The sequence below is a fragment of the Mauremys mutica genome, chromosome 26 (assembly GCF_020497125.1).
Source record: "Mauremys mutica isolate MM-2020 ecotype Southern chromosome 26, ASM2049712v1, whole genome shotgun sequence".
Taxonomy (NCBI): Eukaryota; Metazoa; Chordata; order Testudines; family Geoemydidae; genus Mauremys; species Mauremys mutica.
In genome coordinates this window covers 16,127,904-16,139,645 of record NC_059097.1, presented here as the reverse complement: position 1 = coordinate 16,139,645, position 11,742 = coordinate 16,127,904, and positions in this window count along the sequence as shown.

Below are 11,742 nucleotides of genomic sequence, written 5' to 3'. Positions count from 1 at the left end.
GGGTAAGGAGTCCTGTCCCCTGGGTCATTAGAAGCTGTGGGGTCTCTAAAGAACCTGAGCAGTAATAATTTTATACCCTTATTCATACAAGTTTTGACAAGTTTCCTTGCCCCCCCTTTTTGCCTCATCTCCCACCCACTAGAATAATTTTTAGACATTTGTCATCAGTCATTTTGAAATTGCATTTAATGTGTCCTTATTGGCTACATTAGTAACTACATTAATAACTGTTTTTTAAATTAATTAATAAAATTATAAATAAATAAATAAAATATTTTTAAAATTATTAAAAAATAATTTAAGTAATAAAAATAGGTGTATGACTCATGCATGGCTTGTGTGACAGTCAGATGAGCTCCTCTTTTGATAGAAGTGAGTATAATGTTGCTATTCGGGACCCCACGGGAGAAGGGAGAACAGAGCCGTGGGAGGAGAGGAGAGGAGAAGGGGGGAGTAGATAATTTTGGGGTGCCAGGGCATGGGGTGGGTGTGTACAGGAATAGAGCTAAGAAGCAGCAGGGAGGGAGGAGGTTGTGAGAGACGAGGAGGGAACAGAAGAAGCTCCCAAGGTGCCAGGAGGTGGTGCCGGCTGAGAGTAATGGGAAGAAGCGGAGGGGAGTGTGGGGAAGGGCACCCAGGAAGTCGGCTGGGTGGGTCAGTGGGAGGGAGGAGAGGTTTGGGGATCCAGAGCTGTGGGGGATCCCAGACCTTTCACCCTGAATCCCTACCCAAGCCTTGTTGTTCTAGAGCCCACGCTCCAGTTTTTTTTCTGTTCTGTTTCACTTCATTATACATTTCCTCCCCCAAATATTATTATTTTAATTCTTGACCTCCCTCTGCCGCTCATTACCCCACTCCCCGTATAACCTCCCCATCTCCATGCACAGCGACCCCGGCCACCGATCCTGAGTCCTTGCTGCATCCTCCCTCCCAGAGCAGGGCCCCTACCCAGGCACAAATGGGCACTTTGTTGATGATGTCACAGGGTGGTGGAGTTTTTACACCTATAAGATGACGTATTGGGGCACAACTTGCCCTTGTACATGGCTACTCACAGTTAATTGAGAAGATGGAATTTGGTGAAACACACAGAAACTTGATTAAATACAGACAGTTATAACTGAAATCACAGGCAAGGATCAATCCACGTAACAGTTAGACTAAGATCAGTATAGTAAAGAGGGGCTTGCACTGTGCGGATGTACAAGTTATGACACCAATGGAAACAAAGATCGAGGGGCAAGGCAGCCCGTCAGAAGGGAGGCCCTGCTTCAGTTTACACTGTCTCAGGGACCTGACCAAATGAAAAAATGGTCACAGGAGAGGTAATTTATCCACTTCCTTATGGTAATAGGATGGCGATATACCACATCTGCTGCTTTGCTCTGATTACAATAATGTCAATAGCTGCCCCAACCCATATGTGACCTTTGGGAAGTCCATAATTTAGCATCAAGCCTTAATACTCATGATTTACATCACTTAGTTATTAATAATTCCAATATATGAATGTGTCCAACTGCTGAGATCCTGCATAGCAACCTAATTGCTAAAGCCCACCCCAAACGTCCTTCTTTCAGAATCCTGTGGCGTATTGCACCTGTTTGTAGTTACTCCTTAGTCTGTCAAAATGAGGGTGTGAAATATCTGACCTGGGATTCTCTCCTTAGGCCTGGTCAGGTAAATCCCAGACTTCAGCAGAACTTCTCCCACAAAGCCTCCACCTAATATAAGGCCCTGAACTGTAGCAAGCTGAATAACCCATTTATCTATGTTCACCTCCTTGCCCCTCCACACAAGGTCCAAGCTAATTCTCCGATCATGACATGTTACCTCTAGCGAGTATGAAATTGCCAACAAGACGTGAGACTGGGTCATAGATCGTAAACTCAGGTCGGGGTCAAGAAGAGTGAGAGTTTGGAGAGAGTCTTGTCCCCCCTCTCCCCATCTGCAGCAGCCACAAGCTGTCTTCCCTCCCGGCTCCTTGGATCTCTGAGCCGGTCCCTCCTGAGGCTGCGTGGCCCAGTTCTTGTTTCTGACCTTCTCCTTTTCCGGAAGAATGAGAGGCTGTTGCTCCTGAATGTTAGTGTGTAATTCCCCAGCCTTCTCCTCCCACTGGGGGAGTTTAATTCTCCCTCCCATTACCCCTGAGTCACTAGATTTCCTAATGCCCCAAAATGTGCTTTTGCGATGTCACAGTTCTGGGGTAGCTAAGCCTTTGACCTGCCTCCATGGTCTGCTCACGGAATGGCCCCTCAGGTATCAGGCCTGTAGCCAGCCCCTCTCTATGGGCAGGGACCCACCTGCCTCTCCTTTTTGACCAGGGTGTGAGGATTGCAGCTTGTCCTCCACTGTGTTTGCTGGACTAACGTCCAGTTCCTGTGCTTTGCTTTCTCTCCAGGGGCTGTGAGCAGTGTGTCTGAGATAGAGGTGGGACTTTTGGTGATACTTGTATGATGCCAATACGCAGGGCCGCCCGGGGGGGGGGGGCAAGTGGGGCAATTTGCCTCAGGCCCTGGGCCCAGCAGGGGCCCCCACGAGAGTTTTTCAGGGCCCCTGGAGCAGGGTCCTTCACTCTCCGGGGGCCCCGGAAAACTCTCGCGGGGCCCGGGGCCCCGGAGCTTCTTCGCTCCCGGTCTTCGCTGGCCGGGGGTCCTTCCGCTCCAGGACAGAGGGACCCCCCACCGCCGAATTACCGCCGAAGCGGGACCCGCCGCCGGGTCTTCGGCGGTAATTCGGCGGCGGGGGGTCCTTCTGTTCCGGGACCCACCACCGAAGTGCCCCGAAGACCTGCGGTGGGGGCTGCACCTCAGCGGCGGGTCCCGCTTGGGCAGTAATTCGGCGGCGGGGGGTCCCCGCCGTGGGTCTTTGGGGCACTTTGGCGGCGGGTCCCGGAACGGAAGGACCCCCCGCTGCTGACTTACTGCCGAAGCGGGGGCCCCCCGCCGCCGAAGACCCCGGGCCCCGGAATCCTCTGGGTGGCCCTGCCAATACGCATCTCAGTTTCCCTCTGTGGTTGGTATTGCTATGATTAGAACGAGCAGGAGACATGAGGTGTTTTCTCACGTAGCTGTCATGGGGTGATATGAATGGGTCATTAAGGACTGGCTGGGGCCAACTTAGATCAATGGAATACCCGACAGAGACAAGGGAATAATTGTCACCTGTCCATGGGAGGATCTCAGCTTGGCTGAGTGAAGCACACATGGACTCGTTATGTTTTTGAGAGCAGGAAGAACTGGGCTCGCAGACACAGGGAGCTTTGCCAGAGTGAAGACAAATGGACAGACACAGTGAAAAGAAACCAAACTGTTTTCTACAGCAGCCTGGCTCAAGGGCATTGGCCAGTGTGGACTATATTGTCTTCATTGCTTCTCTGTGCTAATGAAAACACTTTCCAGTGCTGTGTCTCGGTTGACTAATAAACCCTGCAATGTTTTAAAAGTCTGCCCAGTGTCACAGCAAAAACTTGCTGAGGTGCATTGAAGCATGAATGAGGAACAGTCTCTGAACAGGCGTGTCGTTCAGCTGGACCTGCTGGCAGAGCTCACAGGTTGAAGTAGGAGTGTTGAAGCCAGAGGCTCAGTCTCAGGTGTTGAAGCTACATGGCCTGTCCTTGTGGAAGAGTGGGAGCCCTTAGGGGTCTAGTGCACGCAAGGGGCACCTCCCAAGGACTGTTTAAAAGCCAGGGCATTGCACAGATCCTGTGGATCCTTGACAGTGCCAGAGGTTCAGCCTTATGGGGGAAAAGATACAAAACAAGAAAAGGATCTAAATGTGTGTTTACCATCAGCCCCTCATCAGTCCTCGTGGGAATCCCTGATCTGTTCCAAAGTGTATTAAAACCTTCCTCTAAGGCTCACCTCTTGGTTATCAGGTCATGTCGGTTTTGTTAGAGGTTTTCCCTTCACCCTCCCACTTCCCTGGGTCTTGTCACGCAGACAGGAAGCAGCAAAAGACCAGAAGTCCAAAGCGCAGACAATGCCATGTTTATTGGGGTTAGTTTCCAAGGAAGCATATTCCGAAGCCCTTCACACCAGTCGGGCTTATCTTGATCTACTGATAGCCTGTTCCCCAGTGTTCCCTTCCCAGCTCTGACGCCGCAGAGCGTTTATCCCGTGTCCCCCTTCCCAGCTCTGATGCAGCTGAGCCTTGCCTGTGTTCCTGTTTCCCCCCCACACACCTTAACAAACATGATTCCAATTTCCCTTCCCCCTCCTGTTGGACCCCGTTTATATAGTAATATTCTCAGCTATACCTTAACCAATCATTTTACTGAAATTTAACGAACCAATTCTAACATATTCTAACATGCCTCTCTAACCAATTATATCCCACCACCCTAATTAACTTACACCTAGCAAAATTAACTGTACAGCAGAGAGAAACAATTACAGAATCAGACAGATTAACAATGGAAAAGTGGGGGCCATAAAGATAGAACAATACAGAAATGAGGGTTTCACAACCACAACCATTGAGAAGTGATTTCTTGCCAGACCGGCTGCTGTCAAACTAAGTTTTCTTTAACCATCTTAAGATCTGTTTCTTTATCTGGTGGTGATGGGCACTATCAGGACAGGATCATCTTCCTAACAGCCCAATAGCACCTTATTTCAGTGTGACTGGTTTGGGATGTGAGGATGTGACCCTTCGCTTCCCAGCTTATGGCTGCCCCTGCTGCTTAGCCAAAGGCCTTAGCCTAAGAACAAGGCCTCAGACTGTCACAGTAAGAGAAGGCCCTTACAAATACAGACAGTGATTTTGATTCTCTCTTTTCATTCTCCTGTAAGTAGCTAAGTGATAAAAATACCCCTAAGTTCTTAAAGTCTAGGCTTTACAGACAGGCCTGAATATGTCTATTCTAACAGTGGGGTCTATCCCTTCCCCCATTCTGTGTCTGTCTTGTCTATTCAGATTGTAAATTCTTCAGGGCATGGCCCAGCTACTATTCTCTGTTGTACTTTGCCTAGCACAATGGAGACCCACTGTTAGTTGGTCCTTAGGCACTAAGCTAATGAATATGATTTATAATCATAATAACTCTCCTGCCACTTTGAGCCAAGGAAGCTGGTCTTGGGATGTTACTGCTTAAAAATGAGCTGGGGTTAAAACCATGGACTATTCTTTGTGACAAGTATCCCACAAATTCCACTGACCTCCCTTGTTTTCTTTGCCTTGAGTAGGGTTTCCAGTTTCCAAACCTGATGTGATCTCGCAGCTGGAACGAGGGGAAGAGCCGTGGGTCCCAAACCTTCAGGGCTCTGAGAAAGAAGTGCTTCCAAGAGCTGCCTGCACAGGTAGGGAATTGGTTAAACCAACTCAAAAACTGTCAGTGAATGCAGGAAATATTTGGGATGCCCTACAAAGACCTTGTGAGCTCTCCAAGTTCAGGATTGTTCGCTGCAGATGTGGAATCATTAGGCAGATGTCACTCATGGCTTCCCTCCTATTCTGACTGACAACTGGCAGCAGGTCTCTCCCCATCTCTCTTTCCCCTGAGCGTTCTGGTGAGATGTGGATCAAAACTGATCCCTTCCTCTCTCCTCTGTGGAAGGGTTTGGGGAAAATCAGCACCTGATAGGTTTGATCTCTCCTGCACATATTTTGGTTTGTTCCCCCCCTTTTTCCATTCCTCTCTCTGAGATTTCCTTTCTCTCAGGTGCGGGGAGTGACCTGTGTCTGGATTCTCTCTGTCTCCCATCAGGTGATGGGCTGGTGAGTGAGAATGAGGAGGAGAAACCCCAGCAGGAAGATGCTGAGCAAGAAGAACCACATGGGATGTTATCAGGAAGATCCAAAGGGAATGATTCCAGGATTTGTGCACTCCCAGAAAAAGTGAAATCCTGTGAGACTCAGCACAGGCCAGAGGAAAACTTCAGTAGCCACTCAGACCTTATTACACATGAAAGAATCAACTTGGAAGAGACACGCTACACATGTCATGAGTGTGGGAAAAGCTTCAGTCGGAGCTCTGCCCTTATCAGACATCAGAGAATCCATACAGGTGAGAAACCTTATGGATGCTCTGAGTGTGGGAAATGCTTCAGGGATATTTCAAACCTTATCACACATCGGAGAATCCACACAGGGGAGACGCCCTACACGTGCGCTGAGTGCAGGAAAAACTTCAATCAGAGCTCAAACCTTATCAGACATAGGAGAATCCACATGGGTGAGAAACCTTATGGATGCTCTGAGTGTGGGAAACGCTTCATTCATCGTTCAGGCCTCATTTTACATCAGAAAATCCACATGAGAGAGAACTGTAGCAAATGCCTTGACTAGGGCTGGCCAAAGTGGTGGGGTTTTGTTTTGTTTTTTAAATCACATTTGCTAATTCCCACATAGTGATCTTTGCACCATCTTCACTGTGGTGTCTCAACTCCACCAGATCAGTTGCCTGCTTCTGCCTTTTGCAGCTCACCCGTCTTTGGGGTCAGTCCTGTGATCTTTTCTATCAGCTCCTTTCCTTCTGAGTCACAGGAGTGTGTGTCCCTCCTGCCAGGAATGTTCATCAGCTCCAGGTGGGGGGAGAGAGGTTTGATCCCAACAAGCTACACTGAGGCTAAAACTACCTGAGCCTGACATCCACTAGGGCTGTACATGGCGTTGGCTGCTCAAGTTAGTGATCTTGGGGTAAAAAGGCAATTATAGTTGTAGAGCAGAAGCAGCCCAGGTGCAGGGGTTGCCATTAGCTTTCCCCTTGACCTGACCTAAACTCCATCACTTTCCCTAGTCTAAACAAACCCTGAGCATCACGGTTGTACTGTTCCCCCATTTCACAGCAACCGTTAGTCCTCAGGTTTTCTTCTAGTTCTCTCCCTGCCTCCTCCTACTGTATCGTAAATGGAGGCTAATCCTGAAATTAAAACCTCCCTCCAAAGGAATTAGAGTGGGGGAACAGGTGAGAGAAATAGCTTGTGTGAGAATAGAGACCCAGTATAGACTAATTATTTCTATTTCAAGTGGAATTCATTTTGATAAATTTTAAAATAAATCTTTTGTTAAGAGGAAAATTACTTAATACAAGAGGTGTAACCTTTTACCCAGTTAGAGGGTAACAGCCAGAGAGTTTCCCAGGTCTCTTGTTTGCAAAGCAAAGACGTCACATCAGGCAGCAGATGTCAAAATCTACAATGGTGATGGATGTGTGATGGGAGTTTTTCTGGGTTGGTATTTTGGTTTGGGTTTTTTATTTAATTTTTTTTGGTTTTTCAACCAGTTATTTTTATAGGTGTGGAGGCCCCTTTTCCTGTTGAGCACAGCTGTTTAACCCTCAGGCCTGGCTCTGGAAACCTCCTCAGTGCTGGCCTTGTGTTTCTTTCATGTTTGATATCTTTGGGGTCCACACATCCACACTACATGCGGTTCACAGCGACAGGTACTTTGAGAAACCTGCTGGGTTAAGTGGGCCTTTTCCAAACGGACATTGACCCAAAGTCTGCCTCAGTTCAGCTGGATTGGGACACGTCTGTATCAAAGGAGTGGTTCACACCGGATTTGCGCAGTAACCTCGGGGGAGGGGTGGTAGGATAACATCAGTAGGAATTGACAACAATGAAGTTAAAGATAAGGGTGAAAGACTCACCTTGCAGGGCAACAAGCCTGTTCTGTTCATTCCCTCTGACGCATCTGGCACTGGTCACTCTCAGGCAGCACACGGGGCTAGATGGACCATTGGTCTGAGCCAGTAGGACCAGGTTTGGGTTCTTATGTTACGTAAGCCATCTACGGCCTTGTCTACACTGGCAAGTTTCTGCACGGTAAAGCCGCTGTCTGCCCTGTAACTTCCAAGGTGTGCACGCTTTCAAAGTCCCCTCCCTGTTTGCTTGGTGATGCCTGCCGTGGTCTCCGCGCATCTCTCCAGGTGACCAGGCCTGCTCCACGCACCAGGTGAGCCCTGGCTTGGAGCAAGGCCGAGCTGCTGCACCTCATCAGCATTTGGGGAGAGGAGGCTGTCCAGTTCCAGCTGTGCTCCAGCGGTAGGAATTATCACGCCTATGGACAAATTTCATGATGCATGAGAGAAAGGGGCCATGACTGGGACACACTCCAGTGCAGGGTCAAAGCGAAGGCCCTGCAGAACACCTGCCACAAGACGTGGGAGGCAAACTGCCTTTCCAGGGCTGTGCCCATGAGCTCCAGATTCTACAAAGAGCAGGACGCGATACTCAGTGGTGACCCCACCTCCCCTGCAAAGGCCACTGTAGGTACTTCGGTGGCTCGTGTGCCCGTTGAGAGTGGATCGGGCCAGGAGGAGGAAAGCTTGGATGAGGATGTGAAGGGGGACCCAGAGGCAGAGGATGACTCATAGGTCAGAGATGTTTGCAGCTGGAAGTTCTTCTCTGCCCTGGAGGAGGCTCGCCAGTCACAGCTGGCTAGTGGCTTTGATTTTGGGAATCACTGAAGCAAGTTGTTGGGGGCAGGAGGGTTGCAGAAAGCAGGAGTTATGGAGTGCCAAGCGGACACGCTCTCCAGGTGCTACTAGCACTGCAAACCAGGCAGCGCTGTGCATGCCCTCCCCTGCAGCCGCTGTCACACGCCTCTTTCCCGTGTGCCCCCAGACACGGCCAACGCACTCTTATCAACCTCCTGGCTCCAGTCTGGACCCTTCTGCATTCCACTCCTGCCCCAACGCAGTCCAACCCTGCGGACTCCTAGTACCCAGTCCACTCAACACCCGTCCCTCTGCAGTTCATTCCTGCCGAAGCACAGTACCTGCTGCACTGTACTCCCAAGGATACGGTTGCATAGATACTTAGACTGACACAAATCTTTAACCTCATCTACTCATGGGACACTCCCTTCCCTCATCCCCCACTGTGCTGGGGTGTGTGTGTGTGTGTGTGTGTGTGTGTGTGTGTCTCTCTCTCTCCTCCAGTGGTTGTTTTTAATAGAATAGTTCTGGTTTGGAAGCAATCTTCATTCCATTAATTGAAAGTGAACAGAGCCCTGCAAAGCAACAGGCAATTTTCTGCGCCCCTCTAATAGTGCTGGTCTCTGGCTGTTCAAATTCAACCTCCAGACACTGAGCCTCAGTGGTCCAGCCCTGAGTGAAGCTTTCACCCTTCCCGTCACAGATATTATGGAGTGTACAACATGGGGCTATAAGCACAGGAATATTGTCACTGGCCAGGTCCAGCCTTCCATCTAGGCAGCGCTAGTCGGCCTTTAAATGGCCAAAAGCACTCAACTGTCGTTCTGCACTCGCTCAGCCTGTTGTTGAACCGCTCCTTGCCGCTGTCAAGGTGCCCTGTGTATGGCTTCATAAGGGGTAGGCAGGGTCTCCCAGGATCACAATGTGCATTTTGACTTCCCCTATGCTGACGTTCTGGTCTGGGAAGAAAGTCCCTGCTTGCAGCTTCCTGAACAGGCCAGTGTTCTGAAAGGTGCATGCGCCGTGCCCCTTTCCGAACCAGCCTGCCTTAATGTCTGTGAAATGCCCATGGTGATCCACTACTGCATGGAGAACCATAGAAAAATATCCCTTGTGATTAATGTACTCGGGGGCTAGGTGGTCTGGTGCCAGAATTAGAATATGTGCCATCTATCATCTGCCACAGTTAGGGAAGCGCATTTGTGCAAAGCCATCTGCAATGGCATGCACGTTGCCCTGAATCAGGGTCTTTCAGAGCAGGATTCAATTAATGCCTGGCACACTTTTGTCAACACGCGTCCAACGGTCGATTTTCCAACTCTGAACTGGTTAGCGACTGATTGGTAGCAGTCTGGAGTAGCCAGCTTCCACAGTGCTATTGCCACACGCTTCTCCAACGACAGGTCAGCTCTCATTCTCGTGTCCTTGTGCTGCAGGGGCGGGGCGAGCTCATCACAGAGTTCCTTGAATGTGGCTTTCCTCACCCAAAAGCTCTGCAGCCACTGCTCATCATCCCCGATGTGCATGAGAATGTGATCCCGCCGCTCAGCGCTTGTTTCCACAGCAGCATTCCACTGTGGTCAGCAGCTCTGTCAATGCCATCAGCAATCTCCTGTCGTAGCTACTACGTGTGGCGAGATCAATGTCGAACTCCTCTTTCCTTTGTAGTTTAAAGAATAACTCCACTGCCACTCGTGATGTGTTAGAGAGCGAGCAGCATATAGGTCAACCGTGCGGGGTCCATTCCTGCTGCCCAAAGAGGCAGAATGCGCAGTACACCCACCATTGAAAGATGGCCCCTAATGTGAATGGAAGCACAGGGATTGCTGGGCTGCGAAGCGATGCATCATGGGGCATTGGGACAGGACCCAGGATGCTCCGCGACCCCTTCCGCCTTCCCACAACTCTTAGCGGCATAAGAGGAAGAGATGCTCAGTGGGATACTGAGTGCACCGCTCCGAACACCGCTGCAAGTGTGAACACGCTATTGCACAGGCAGCTGACAGTGTGAACACACAATAGTGGTTTCCCTTCAGCGCTCTCTGAGCGGCAGTGTAACTCCTGGCACAGTAACTCTGTCAATGTAGACATAGCCTCAGAGAGACTGACTGCCAGGATCCCAGGACTGATCCCCTCTGGGGAATGAAGCACAATGGCGATGGGCTATGCAGCCTGTACTAGTCTCCCTGTACCTGCAAAGCCTGCTAGCCCAGCGTGCTGGAGCATCTATGCCAGTACCTGGTTCCTAAACTGCAGCTACAGTTCCTACCCCAGTGAATCCAAAGCCCGAGAGGTGCAGAGATCCAACCCCTTCTAATCTTAGAAACGCTTTGTTCCCTTTTCTATTTTTGTCTGTTTCTTTTAATGAAGTTGGAGACCTCCCGGCCTTTCTATTAGCTTGGGGTGTAACAGTGCGGCTCAGTGGGTGTCAGTGTGTGAACACCTCTGAAATCTACACAGGGAAGATGCTAGGAAAAATAGTTCCCCAAATCTTAATAGCCTTAAAAACTCTGCCCTATGAAATGACTGAACGCATGCTCCACACCTAAGGAAGAATTGGAAGGAATTGAGTAGTCAGATACGTATTGTTCAGCGAGAGCTGTTTGAACTTCTTTTACTAACGTCTCTCTAAGGTCTGTATGTGTTTTGGGGTGAGAGGGTGAGGAGAAGTATTAGCTACCGAATAGTGAAATCTAAGGAGAAAACTAATTAGCCTTGAGGTTGTGGGTTGAATGTAAGCAATGATTTGGTTTCGGCATTGAAATATTCAGCTGGCTAAATCTGGGTTGCACAGCCTGGGTGAAAATCTCTGATTGGGGTTTCGGCATCACTAAATGTGCACCTGCCTTCCTGGGTTGCTCTTTTAGGATTTATAAGGGTTGGTTTTTCTGCTGTATTAATCTGATGGTTGGACTAAATTGACAACTTAATTCCAACGCAGTATCCTTGTTAACTCATTGATTTCCTGATTTGACCTGAACTTTATCACTGTGTTGTTTAACCCTTAGCTGAGTGGTGTCTATAGTCATTTAGCCTTAGTGACGTGCGCTCTTGGCTTTATTTGTTCGTGTTAATAAAACATGTAACTGGGAAGTTGAGTCATTTCTTTCAATAAGCAACGGGGGCTGGAACTTTTCTTTGTGTATTTCCCTTTAATTCAATCTCCATTTTCTTCGTTTCACACTGTTCTAAGTTAAGGAACGTGGAGCAACAAAAACTGACACAAACCTGTTTCTGCCCCATTCTGTGCCCATCCAGCAGGAGCAGAGAACAAACCCCTCCTGGAGCCGGGATTGTCACACTGGACTGGAAATACAGACGCGTGTTCCCAAGCTTTGCTGTCTTTCTCCAATCATGGCATA